We start from the raw sequence: 12,194 nt of genomic DNA, 5'->3' as shown, positions 1-12,194 counted from the left end.
TCCTCAACTTCCATCTCCACCAATCAATGTCTCTGTCCTGCCACATGTGACTTCCTATTCGTGACACCTCCTCTTCTTTTGGTGATCTGATGCACAATTCCACATGATCACCCATACATTCTCTGAAGACTAAGGAACAGAACTTTTCCAGACACTGCTGATGTAACCCAGGATCAGAAGCCAACGTCCAATGAAACTGCAAGTCACAAGGGTTATTCTCGTTCTGCATCCTTAAGACGTTGGTCTGAACTGACATTTGCATCTGCTTCTCTGATGTTACCCTGTGAACAACAAAAACGTTTGTTAAGGGTGGAATGTATTGAAGCAATTACATATTTTTTTAATCTGCTATTGCTATCGCTCTGAGCTTGAGCCTTCCTCCTTACCTACTACCTGGGTGGGATAATGCTTGCTTCTGCATCTTTAATAGAATCAAGACTCCCTGTGCTGTAAACCTGGAGAATCGTTATTCTCTGTCAAGCCCAGAGGCAAGCATTAGGCTTGTTCAAAGCTTCCCATTAATGTAGCTTCTACTGTTGAAATTGTCTTAAAGTAAAACGTCTTAAAAGTAGAGTCACTTGACCAATCTGCCAACTTCAAGATGTTCTCCAACCTAGCTCCAACTGAAAAAACCTTAGAAGCCATGGCCCCTCTTATTGAGTGTGCTCCGACCAATTTTATGTCTATACCTGCTTTCTCCATCACCTTGCAAACCCATCTCCCTTTACTAGGGGAAGAAACTGCTTAAAAAGGCTTCCTAGGTGCAATGAGCAACTGTATCACACCTTGTGGCCTGAAGTCCCCCGTCGCCTCATAAGCTTTAATGCACTTCGCCGCGTATAGCTTGCTATTCCCTGGAAAGCATGGGTAATATATGATTTGGTACATTTTGCGATATGAAATGATACACATTGTGGTGGAAAAATCTTCCTGTCGATTTCCAAAGACCTGACATCTGCCACCCTCCTGCATGATGCCAAACACAAAGCCACTACTAACTTCCTGGATTGTTGTTTCAGTGACAAAAACAAATTCTCTGGCCATCTAACAAGAACATCTAGCACTTGATTAACATCCACCTAGGAAGAGTAACGCAGTGTCGGTAGTTTGTGTATCTTGATGCCTTTCAACAACTGCACTACCACTGGGTGTTTTCCCACTGGCACCCCTTCCACTTGCTCATGTCCTACTGAGAAAGCCAACCTTTAAGCTGCAATGGTTCTAAATGCTCTGTCCTACTCTGAAAGAGATGGCAAGTATTTAGGAATTTGGACTACAGGGGCAGAAACGTGATGAAAACCTCTATTCACACCAACACTCCCATCTCTGCCACGCTGCACCACAGCTTCTGGTCCATGATTCTTTGATGAGCCTAGGAACCTGTGCTGAAATGCCTGGTAGTCACCATCTCTGCCCAAAACCTTGTAAGCTAACAACGTATAACGTGAGATACCCTGCCACTACTAGCATGTGAATTTGCCCAGGTGGATCCGTCAGTAGATCGGGCTGCATCAGGAGCATTTGAGGAAAATTCGAAGCAAATTCTGTCAGAACTAGAAACCACGCTTGTCAGGTCCAAGCTGGGATCAACATCACTACTCTGGCTCTGTCCCTGTAGACCTTTGCCAAAGATCTCACAATCATTGTGAATGAATGAAAGGCGTCATTCACTGCTGTGCTCCATAGATATAGAAATGCATCTGCCCCCAATGCTTCCGGGTCTATCCTCCAACTTTAGTACTTGGGTATTGTGCATTTAATCTGGGGTTGAAACGGTCTGTGACCAATGATCCCCATATTTTATGTATGTTCTCTAACGCTTCTCTACTTTACTTCCAGTTGCTGGAGTCTTGAAGAGCGTGAGTCCCAATCCACTACTGCATTGTCCACTACTGAGAAATATTCTGCCCTGACTGAATTCTTCTTCCCGAAGTAGCATATCCAAAAGTAATTTGCGAGCATGACCAGCATCTTTGATCTCGTTCCTCCTAAGAAGAATACAGCAGTTCACCTATTCTTTCACTAACGCCTTCACTATGAAAGACCCTGCTAAGAATTTCTAAATAGTTGATGTTCCTGCTGGAACTATCTTCCTCCCATCATCAGCAGACAACATATGACACCCCAGCCTGATCCGCTCATGTTTGACTCTACCACTATTGCCAAGAACATCTCTGACGATAGCTTGCCCATTCAATGCTTCCATTTTTTACAACCACCATTCTATCTTCGATTTTCCATCCTCGTTTATAGGCACTATCTGGTGGTACCTTAAACCTCCTTGCAAATGCCTCATCTTCAGTCTCTGCAATGTTTAGTAGTGAAGGGGACAAGGGAGTATTGCCTGAATGGATGCTGATTATAGGCACACTATCCTGGCCAAACTCCAGGTCGTCCAAGTATATTATGACTGACACTCCTTTCTCTCTTATGGCCACTGCCATGGGTCTTGAGGGTTTGGTAAATGCCCAAGGCACTGAAGATAATCCAAAAGGCAGTCTCTTGAATTGCCAAGTTTGCTCTTCCCACTGGAACCAAAGGAAACATTGGTGTCTACAAGACAGGGATTGTGATATATGCTGCTTTTAGGTCCAGTCTCACCAGCAAGTCTCCTTTGCTAAAAATGGCCCTGAAGAGATGTATTCCCTCCATCTTGAAATGTCTTTAGGTTAACCCCCCCATTGAGGTCTCTCAAATTGATTACCGGGTTGTTGATAAATCCTGGGGACTTTGAGTGTCTCAGCTTGATTGCTCCTTTGTGACTCAGCTGATGGATCTCTAAATCCAATAGCTCCTTGTCCCCTTGTGACAATATAATATGGGCCGGTGCCTTGGCCTGAACCGGGTTACATGAAAATTCCAAGTGGAACCCTGGCGCGGTTTGTAAAACCCAGGAATCCCCTGATAGATTTTTGCCAATTCGCTAAAAACAAAGCTGTCCTGCCCGCCACTGGAGGATAGTAACTTTCTTTTTTCCCACCCTTAGATGTATTTCTGCTGCCTGAAGGTGCCTCTGCCTCTGGTACCCCTAGTACCTCTCCCTCTTTAATGCAAGAAGGTGTCCGGTTATTTGTTCTCCCAGTATTGTCCTCTGGTGTGTTCTGAGGTCTCCTCTAAGCCATGTATCCACCAACCGATCGACCCATGCCTCTGCCAGTCCTGCCAAAATCTCTTCTGAGAAATATACTCCTGATGGATGATTGGGCCTTGTCCAAAGTGGTGACCATATCCAAAAATGTGGTTATCTCTTTGGTGAATGCTTCCCTGTATAGCAAGTCCTGTGCCGCCTCTCCGGCTCATAGGAGGCTAAGTCACCTAGCTTTCTGTTGATCTTCAGGAGTAAACGGCTCCTCATCTCCGAGGATAGTGCACAGAGCTGGTGGTGCCCAAGAGACTCACTGCCCTCTGCGCCCAATTTGCTAGAGATTGAACATCAACTGGTTGTGCTTTTTTCTCTCGCAGTTTCCGCTAAGTCCTTTATCATCATGAGAGGCCTGGCAAGATTCAATAGTCTATCTTGGTAACCTTCCCTGGTCCTGTCAACACCCTTTTGAACATCTTTGGTCACCTTTGTGATGATCTTGATTATTCTTGGATCTAGTTCTGATGTCGAGGTCACCTTGCCAGATAGGTCAGGTCTCATTTGGCCCTCATTCTGAATCTTGTCTCTTTCTACAAGGGCTTGCGTAATCTTTTAATACTGGGCTACCCTGGTCAAGGGAACGCAGTAGGATGATCGGTGATGCTTAATGTTTTCTGGGTTGGATATATCTTTGATCTCTGTACCAGTACCTTTTTGGTCCACTTTGCTTTCTGCTTTTCTCCTCTAACGGTTCTTACACCCCTCAACTGTGGAGGCATAGTCTTTCGACTCCAGTTCTGATGTGTCTTTTGCCTCTCGCTCCTCAGAAGAGAGCACCATTATCCCTGAATTGTTCACCCCTGGGAAGTGGGCACAAGGCTGATCATTGTAAGACAGCCTGTTTTAGCCTGTCTAAGGAGTTAGGTGCCTCTGGGGATTGTCTCTTCCCCACTGTTCTTTGACACTTGGGGGGTAGAAGAGATTTTCCTCAGCTGATCCTATTTGACACACCTATAGAACTTGCTACACATAGTTAACCCTGCTGCTTACACCTTCAATATGTACATGCTAACTCGAGATCACAGAGAAGGATACTTATCTTGCTGAAGAGCAGCAAAAGAAGAGGGGGGTGTCTTAGACAGAAGTGACGTGTGAGAGGATAGAGGATAACTACATAAAAGGAGCGTTTACTTGGGAATATAGTTTCCACTCCTCTTGGATTGGTTTCAGGTTAAAAGGTAATTAAAGTTGTTCGAGAAGGCTTTTATCTAGCTGCTGAAGAGTTGGCAAACACGAAGTTGAGCATAATGCTTGTTTCCGGCCTTGACATAGAATTACTTTTTGATTTAATTCTGCTGCAGAGTATTTGTGTGTTTTAATTAAAATGAGACAACATATATTTGTTGACAGGCAGGGTCCATTACATTTTGCTGAGTGATGCCTAAGATTCACACCATCCAAACATGTACGATGGGTTTAGTCCAATCTGGATCCCCGTGATTGTACTAATAAATATTCAACCTGTCCACTCTATGTAATTACAGGTTCAACAACAACTACACATTTTGTCTAATCTCATTTATTACTTCATTTCTATTTCATTCACCATAAAAAACATTTGAATGTTTCTGCTAACAATGTGAAACATAAATTGTTGAATAGCTAAGTGATGTACATTAAGGGTATATCAGTGAAGTGTGAAACATACATTGCTTTGACAGAAGGTTGTATGACACACAGTATAATGTGAAACACACCACTTTCTACAGCCATAATCTACCTGCTCACCACATAAATGTGATCCCACATAGATGTTATTCAACTATGTTCATATGTATATTATATGTATCCTAATGTATACTTGCTCTTTTTGCTCAATGTACAACTGCTTCCCCCCATGTGCCCTCTCCCTGTAACTAAGCTCCCCTCAAGTAACAGTGCCTCAATTCCCAAGGGCTGCTGTGCGCGATACAAATGTAATAAATAAATAAATAAATAATGAACACCATCGTGGAATGAGAATTGAAAGACTACTGATGTGTTATTGACATTTTGGTACCAGTGTTTCAGTAGCAGTCAGGCTTCACTGCAGCAGGTCACGGTCACTTCAAATGTTCCCCAGAAGTCACTAGGATGAGAGTCTGCACCCTGTTTGGAAATAGTTTGTCTCCCTCCCAAAGGATGGGAATGTGGGCAGCCTTTACCCCGACAAAGCGCTAATGAAATCATGAAGTTGGTTCAAAGATGAATCTTCAAAATGTTTTTCTATGTAACCCCTAAAGATGATTTCAAGATAATTCCCCTATGGGATCTCAAAGATGATTCAATTAAGGGGGGGGGGCTTCTGCTTGTACAGCCCCAAACTCTGTGTGGTAGTTGCCATAGACACCTGTATCTCGCCATATAACAAATCCACATTAGCCACACTCCATACAGACTTTGCTACCTTTTCCCACACAGTAACATTACAACAAATTTGGTTGTGTCAGCTACCTAATTAGCAAGGAAACCCGTCTCAGGAGGATAGCTCAGGGGCAAAGTACTCGCCTTGGAAGCAAAACGATGCAGAGCAACAAAGTTTCAATCCCCGGGTCCACGCTTAGAAACCTCGGGGCATTAAGCTTGTTATAAATATCCAATTACAATTACGATTTACCCCACTAGCTTCTCTTTCCCCCTGCTAACTTTACCCTTTTCACCAACTCACCCACACATCTCCTCCTCCTCATCCTCTTATATCATCCATCTGGCACCCTTAACTTTTTTTCAGTACTAGACCTACTTCTTGAAGCAATCCCAGCTGATATCTCTTGGTCTCGCTGTATAATTGTTAACCTATGTGACAGTACCATCCCCTCTACCCCAACCATGGACATCTCCAGCCATCTGACAACTGAAGTTATACATGCATCCCCAGTTTCGCAACCGTCGCAAGGATTGCTACACGATTCTTAACTCCTACAAAGACTCTCTGCTTGTCCTCAACACTGCTCTTGACTCTTAATACACTTATCTTATATTCTCTCTCTGCCGTCACCTCTCAAACCCTCCTTGACCTTCCAGGCTTACTCATTCCTCTGAAACAGCTCCACATCTTTCTATGTCTCGGTTGCAGACTTAGCATCTTAATTATCTTCCAAGACTACTAAAACTATTTTTTGCCACCCACGTATCCTACACTTACCCTCTCTCATGTGTTCCAGCTGCTTTCACCCTTACTCTCTCTTCTCTATCTCACTTGCTCCCTACCCTTCCGCCCCCTTCCTTAGCTCCAGCAAATTCTTCTCTCTGCTAAGCAAGCCTTTGCTCCCATTGAAAGCTTTGCACTGCAATTAATCAAAGCCCTTGTGCATTCCCCACACTCCCATCTCTTCTTTCTCTCCAATCCCTCTCTCTTCACTGGAATACTTCACACCTGCTATAAATAGCAACTGGCATCCCCATAATCAGGAAACCCTCATCTGACCCCAGCACTTCCTGTGATCTCGTCAGTCAGGCTTCTGGAGTAAACACTCCACCCACACTGTTCTTACTCATGTCTCAGACTGTCTAAACACTTCTAATCACTCTCACTTCTCCTCCATTCTTATTCTACTTGGTGTCTCTGCATCCTTTGATGGATCTATGATGTTTTTCCGAGCACAGCATTGGCACTGAGGGAAAACAATTGTTGCATCGCTCCTTTCCAGCGGCCCCCTCTAATGCCGGGTACACCTCTGCTGCCCCATTTCCTCACCTCACTTAATGTGTGTGGGAAAAACCCCACCCATACGCCTGCCACCCCCCTTTCCTTTTCCAAGTGCAGGGGGGCCTCCACCTGTGGCACACAACCCCTTCCCTCGCTGAGTGTGGTGGACACCGCTGCAGCCCTCTTACTGTGCCCTTACTCCCCCCTCCATTCTTCCACCAACTCCTCATCCCTCCATATATGTGTCTTTGCCTCCATGTTTCCACACGCTGCTGTGCTAAATAGAGCATGCACACATGTGCTTTGATTCGGCAAGATGCATTTGGGAAAGTGGGGACACTGGCGACCATCCCTCCCTCTTTCTCACCATCTCCTCCCTGGGCTTCAAGGGCATTGCAATAGACTGGGTGACCTCTTATCTCTTTGACCACTCCTTCTCCATCTCATGGATATCCAGCGTTTCCTCCCTTGCACACCTTTCAGTTGGAGTTCGTCAAGGTCCACTCCTGGGCCCACTCCTCATCTCCCTCTGTACTTCCCCTCTGGGCAAACCCACCGCTTCACTAACATCCAGGCCTTCTTCTTCTTTTCCTCATTCACACCACACCTGAGACATAAATCTGTCTTACAATAGTTATCACTGGACAGCAGTATGCTGTGTTATACTGAACTTATTTTATAAAAGCGCAACTTTCTTAGGGTCTTCAATGTCAACCACACTCTCCTGTCTCCCATCTCCTTCCATCCTGACCTCTTCTCTCCCTCCCCTAAGACTCACAACTTTGGGATCCTCTTTAACAGTGACCGAAATCTTCAACAGCTCATGATGGCAGCAGCCACTGCAGCGGGTGGAACCTTCTCATAATATGGACGATCCTCTCAAACCTTAACTTTCACTCTACAAATCCCATCATCTCGTCCCTTTTCCTCAGTAAAGTCGACTACTGTTGCAGCCAACTACTCATCCTTCCTCCCTAATCCTTCGCTCCCCTTAATAAGGCTGTCATATACCCTCTAAACCGACCAATGTCCTTTTCCACCTCATCACACCGTCAGTACTACGCTGGTTGGCTCTGCATACACAATTGCTCACTCTATAAATTCCTGCTCTGTGGCTTCAAATCTATCCATGTACTTGTCCCTCCCCACCTGGCTGACTGCATTTCTCTCTTTCTCACCCTTTTCGCCCTGCTATTCACCTCTCTCCTCAACCTCTCCATCTCTCACCCTCTCTGTGTCTCCTCCCAATTCCATTCCTTCTTGATAATCACCTCCGTCCGCTAGAATGCCATCCAGTCATCATCAAAGCCAACAATCACTAAAACGGTTTAAAAAACCACCACTAAAGACTGATTACTAACCACAGAACAGACACGTCGGAATCTCGTAACGACCCCTCATGGACCCTAGCCCATCCCTGTTATGGATATTTATTGGGCAGGCACTGAATATATGGATTTCTTTTAATAACATGTAATGTCACCTGCCCACCTTTGTTTAGTCTATTTAAGTCTGTACCTTGTCCATGTTCCTGGTTTATGTCCCTCCATGCTACCTTCTCACCAGCAGGTGTTCTCTCATTGACACATTCTTCTTCCCATTGCAAAGTCATCCATCACAAGGGCTGTGATGTAATGTTTGCGTTGGGAACATAGGATCTATTGTTGCATAAGTCTTACCTGCATTCTGTGATTCCTTCCACAAATACACTGCTGGAGTCTCATTTGATGCAGGTTCAATCCTAACAGACTGCCTCTGCAATCTGTATTGCCTCCTATCTGCACTATTTCTGATCAAAATAAGATACATTTTGTTTGGTAAATAAAATTAAAAAACGACAACTAAACCAGTAGTTTGTGGGCAACTGCTTTTGTTTTAGTGGTTTAAGTCTAGTGCCCACATTTACTTTGAGGCGTCTGAGGATTAAATGGATTGGAAGCTTGCGAGCAGAACCTGCCACCACATGGGCCAATCCTCTGATGGGAATGCAAACTGTGGCCACAACCTTACACTCTTCACTGAAGAACGCATTTGCTCTTGCTTCTCTCTCTGGGTAAATGCACACATCACAACAAGCACAGAGACACTATCAAGGGTCAATGTTCCAATGCAGGCCATGTAGTCTTCGCTGTTTCTAATGGGAGGGAGGCAGTGAGTTACACACAGTTGGTGCCAGTGTTGAGTAGGCTGACCCCTCCGATACTGGCCGAATTGTAGGTGGGGAACACTTGGAGGAGGGCAGTGCTTGACCTAAGGATGCAAGTCGGGTGGTAAGGCGTAATCTTTTCCTGCAGGAATTTGGGGCCTGCTTTATGCACTGCTCGGCGGGTAATACATAGGAATTTGAAAGTGGCCCTGCGTCCAACTGGGAGCCAGTGTAGGGTGCAGAGAGCCAGTGAGATGTGGTTCCTTTTTCCTGATTCGAGAAGCAGTCTGGCAGCTGGTTTTGTACTCTTTGGAGTTTTGTTAATGGTAGGCCAGTGCATCCAGGTAGAGCGAGTTTGCATGGGCAAGTCTGGACAGGACAATGGACATAATTGCAGCCAGACTGTTTGGGTAAGTAAGGTAAGGGAAGATACGCTGCAGGAGCCCAAGGTGGAAATGACAGGCTGGCTTTAGATGTATTGTTGATGTAGTGAGAGTTAGGTCCGAGTCCATTGTGCAGCCAAGGTTTCTGACAGTGGTGGGGATTGCGGGGGAAGGCAGAGTGAGGGTGGCCAGGGAGTCAGTTGGGGAATAGAGCAGATATTCTGCATAGCATGATCTGTGTTTTACCTGGGTTCAGAAGGAGATGGCTAGTTGTCATCCAGCGGTCAATGTCTGAGAGACATGCTGCTAGGTCAGGGCTGGAGTTGGTGGCCCATTTGGGAATTCTCAGGACGATTTGTGAGTTGTCTGCATAGTTATAGCAAGCGAGGTTGTGTGAGCAGATGATCCTGGGCACAGGAATCAAGTAAAGGTTGAACAGAAGGGGATAGAGGCAGGCACCTTGTGGTACTCCAGTGTTTACTAGGCATGCAGCGGAGAGAAAAGGGGGGAGATGGATGATTTGCTGTCTATTAGAGAGGAATGAGGTGATCCAGGAGAGAGCTGAATCACGTATTCCTAAGCAGTGCAGTCTGTCAAGAAGGATCATGTGGTTGACGATTCCACAAAATCATTGAGCTGTGAGTAAGCAGGGCGGTCGATGAGTTTTGCCAGGAATCTGATGTTGGCGATTGGCCTGTAGTTGATTGGTAGTAGAGGGTCGAGAGATGCTTTTTTAAGCAGAGGTTTGACATGTGCATTTTGAAGGAGTCTGGGAAGTTGCCGGAGCTGAGGGAGTCATTCAGAATGGACCTCGCCAATTCTATTGCACAGGTGGAAGTGAAGATATCTTTGAGGAGAGAGGTGGGACAAGGGTCAAGGGGTGAGCTGGAGGGTTGGCTGATGGATAGTAGTTTTGTGAACTCATCGCTCGAGATAGGGTTGAAAGAGCAGAACAAAGGATTCTTGGGGGAGGGAGGTTGGGTCTGATAGAGCATGTGTAGAACGGGTAGGCATGAGGGAGAGTTTGGCATTGAGGGTGGCTGTCCTGTCTAAGGCTGTTTTGTGGAAGTGTGCAGACAGGGAGTTGCAGAGCGTTTGTGAGGAGGCACACGGGGCTGCCATGCAGGGCGGGTTCAGGAATTCTGTGATGATCCTTTGGAGCGCTTTGCTGGCGCTACAGCAGTTCAGGATCCTTTTATTATAATATGCTTTTTGGCCATTAGGATCTCTGATTTGTAGTTTACGTGGGGGATGCTGGCTTCAAGGAGGGGCTTGTGAGGCTGGGGTGGTAGAGGCAGTGTGGTAGTGGGGGTAGGAGAGGGGAGATGGGTCAAGAGGTGCAGGGAAGGTGAGGCATGCAGAGGTGAGGGTGAGGGTCATCGTCTACCTTGATTTTTGTGCATTTGGGTGATGAGGGACTGTGCTAGAGGGTGGGGGGACAGTGGGGAAGGGGGCTAAGGCGATGGTTCGGAAAAGGGCAAGATGCGCCAAGTTCAGCTAACGGAAGGGTGTTGCAGGGGTAGTCCTATTGGCAATGCTTGTTGAGGGAGGTGTGGACGGGGTGGGAATGGGCAGACGTTGATGAGAACGGTGCATGGATCAGTTGTTTCTGGGCACGTCAGAATGCCCATCTGGTCTAAGAGTTGGAGGGTTAGCGATGAGATGATGTGGAGGCTGTGGGTTCTCAGTGAGGGTGGTTAGGACAAAGGGTTTGGGGAATGGAGGAAGGTCAGCAGCGGTAGTTGGTAGGGGGTGTGCAGTGGGCGACTCATGGTGGGCCAGGGAGCTCCTCTGGTCAGCGAGTTGGGGGTGCAATGGGTTTGGGTGGTGATGGGCCGGTATATGGGTGGGGTTTGAATGGATTGCTCGGAGGCGATGAGGTTTTGTGGGGTGCAAAGGGGGTGCAGGAATGATGGTGCGAGGATGGAGGATGTAGGTCAGTGGGGTGTAAATGGGAATGTCTGAGAGCTCCATGTGTATAAGAGTAGGGAAGTGTGTGGTGAGACTGGGTGTGTATGTGAGTATTCTGGGTGTGTGCTGTACTGGGTTTTGGGAAAGAGGGTGCAAGGGTGAATGCAGATGGGGGTGTGTTATGGAAGGTCTGAGAGTTCTATGTGTATGTGAATAGGTGTATGTGTGGTGAAAGGCGGTATCTGTGTGCATGATTCTGGGTGAGTGTGGTAATGGGTTTGAGAATGAGGGTGCATGGAGAATGGTGTAGGGTGAGTTTGGTGAATTTTGGAGTGCATGATTCTGGGAGAGTGTGGTAATGGGTTTGAGAATGAGCAAGAACGCTTGAGTGGTGTAGGGTGGTTGTGGTGTATTGTGGAGTACTTGAGAGTTGCTCTTATATGTGGGGTTCTGTTGTGAGTGGTAGTGTGTGTGAGTGAGTGTGGGTGAGTGCAGTAGTGATGTATGGGAAGGTGTGGGGGGAGGAATCTAGGTAGTGCATTTGTTTGGCTTAAGAGTATGCTGATTGCATGGTTGTCTAAGGGTGTGGCTGGAGGTGGGTGGGTTGGAGGCACTGGGGGTGGCTGTGATTGAGATACTACTGTAGATGGGAGGGCTAGATTTGAGAGAGTCTGATCAGTGCCCGAAGACACCCAGCATTGAGGCAACAGTGGCTAGTGCATCTGGATTAAGGGAGAATGGGCCACATTACACGGTAGGCGGTAGGGGTTTACCGGTATAGGTAAGGGCACCGGTACCTGTAAACCGCTACCACCTTACTACGAGTTCCCTTTGCGGGACCCGACTTTAACGGCTGGTTTTACCAGCCGTTAAAGTCGGGTTCCGCAAAGGGACCTCGGAGCTAATTGCGGTACCGTAATTAGCACCTTCCCCATTCCCATTATGCCCTATGGGGGCAAAAATGGGAATGGGGAAGAGCCTTGG

General features: G+C 46.6%; 1 protein-coding gene across 1 annotated transcript in view; it reads right to left on the bottom strand.

Annotated features, from left to right (window-relative positions):
• The window catches only part of PEX5L (peroxisomal biogenesis factor 5 like), a 1,467,323-nt gene that overhangs the window by 829,395 nt on the left and 625,734 nt on the right, over positions 1-12,194 (bottom strand). The gene's annotated exons all lie outside the window — the stretch shown is intronic.

This window comes from Ambystoma mexicanum, chromosome 10 (genome assembly GCF_040938575.1).
Source record: "Ambystoma mexicanum isolate Mex_15411 chromosome 10, UKY_AmexF1_1, whole genome shotgun sequence".
Classification (NCBI taxonomy): Eukaryota; Metazoa; Chordata; class Amphibia; order Caudata; family Ambystomatidae; genus Ambystoma; species Ambystoma mexicanum.
The sequence above is the reverse complement of the archived record's forward strand: the minus strand, read 5'-3'. Positions and strand labels throughout refer to the sequence as shown.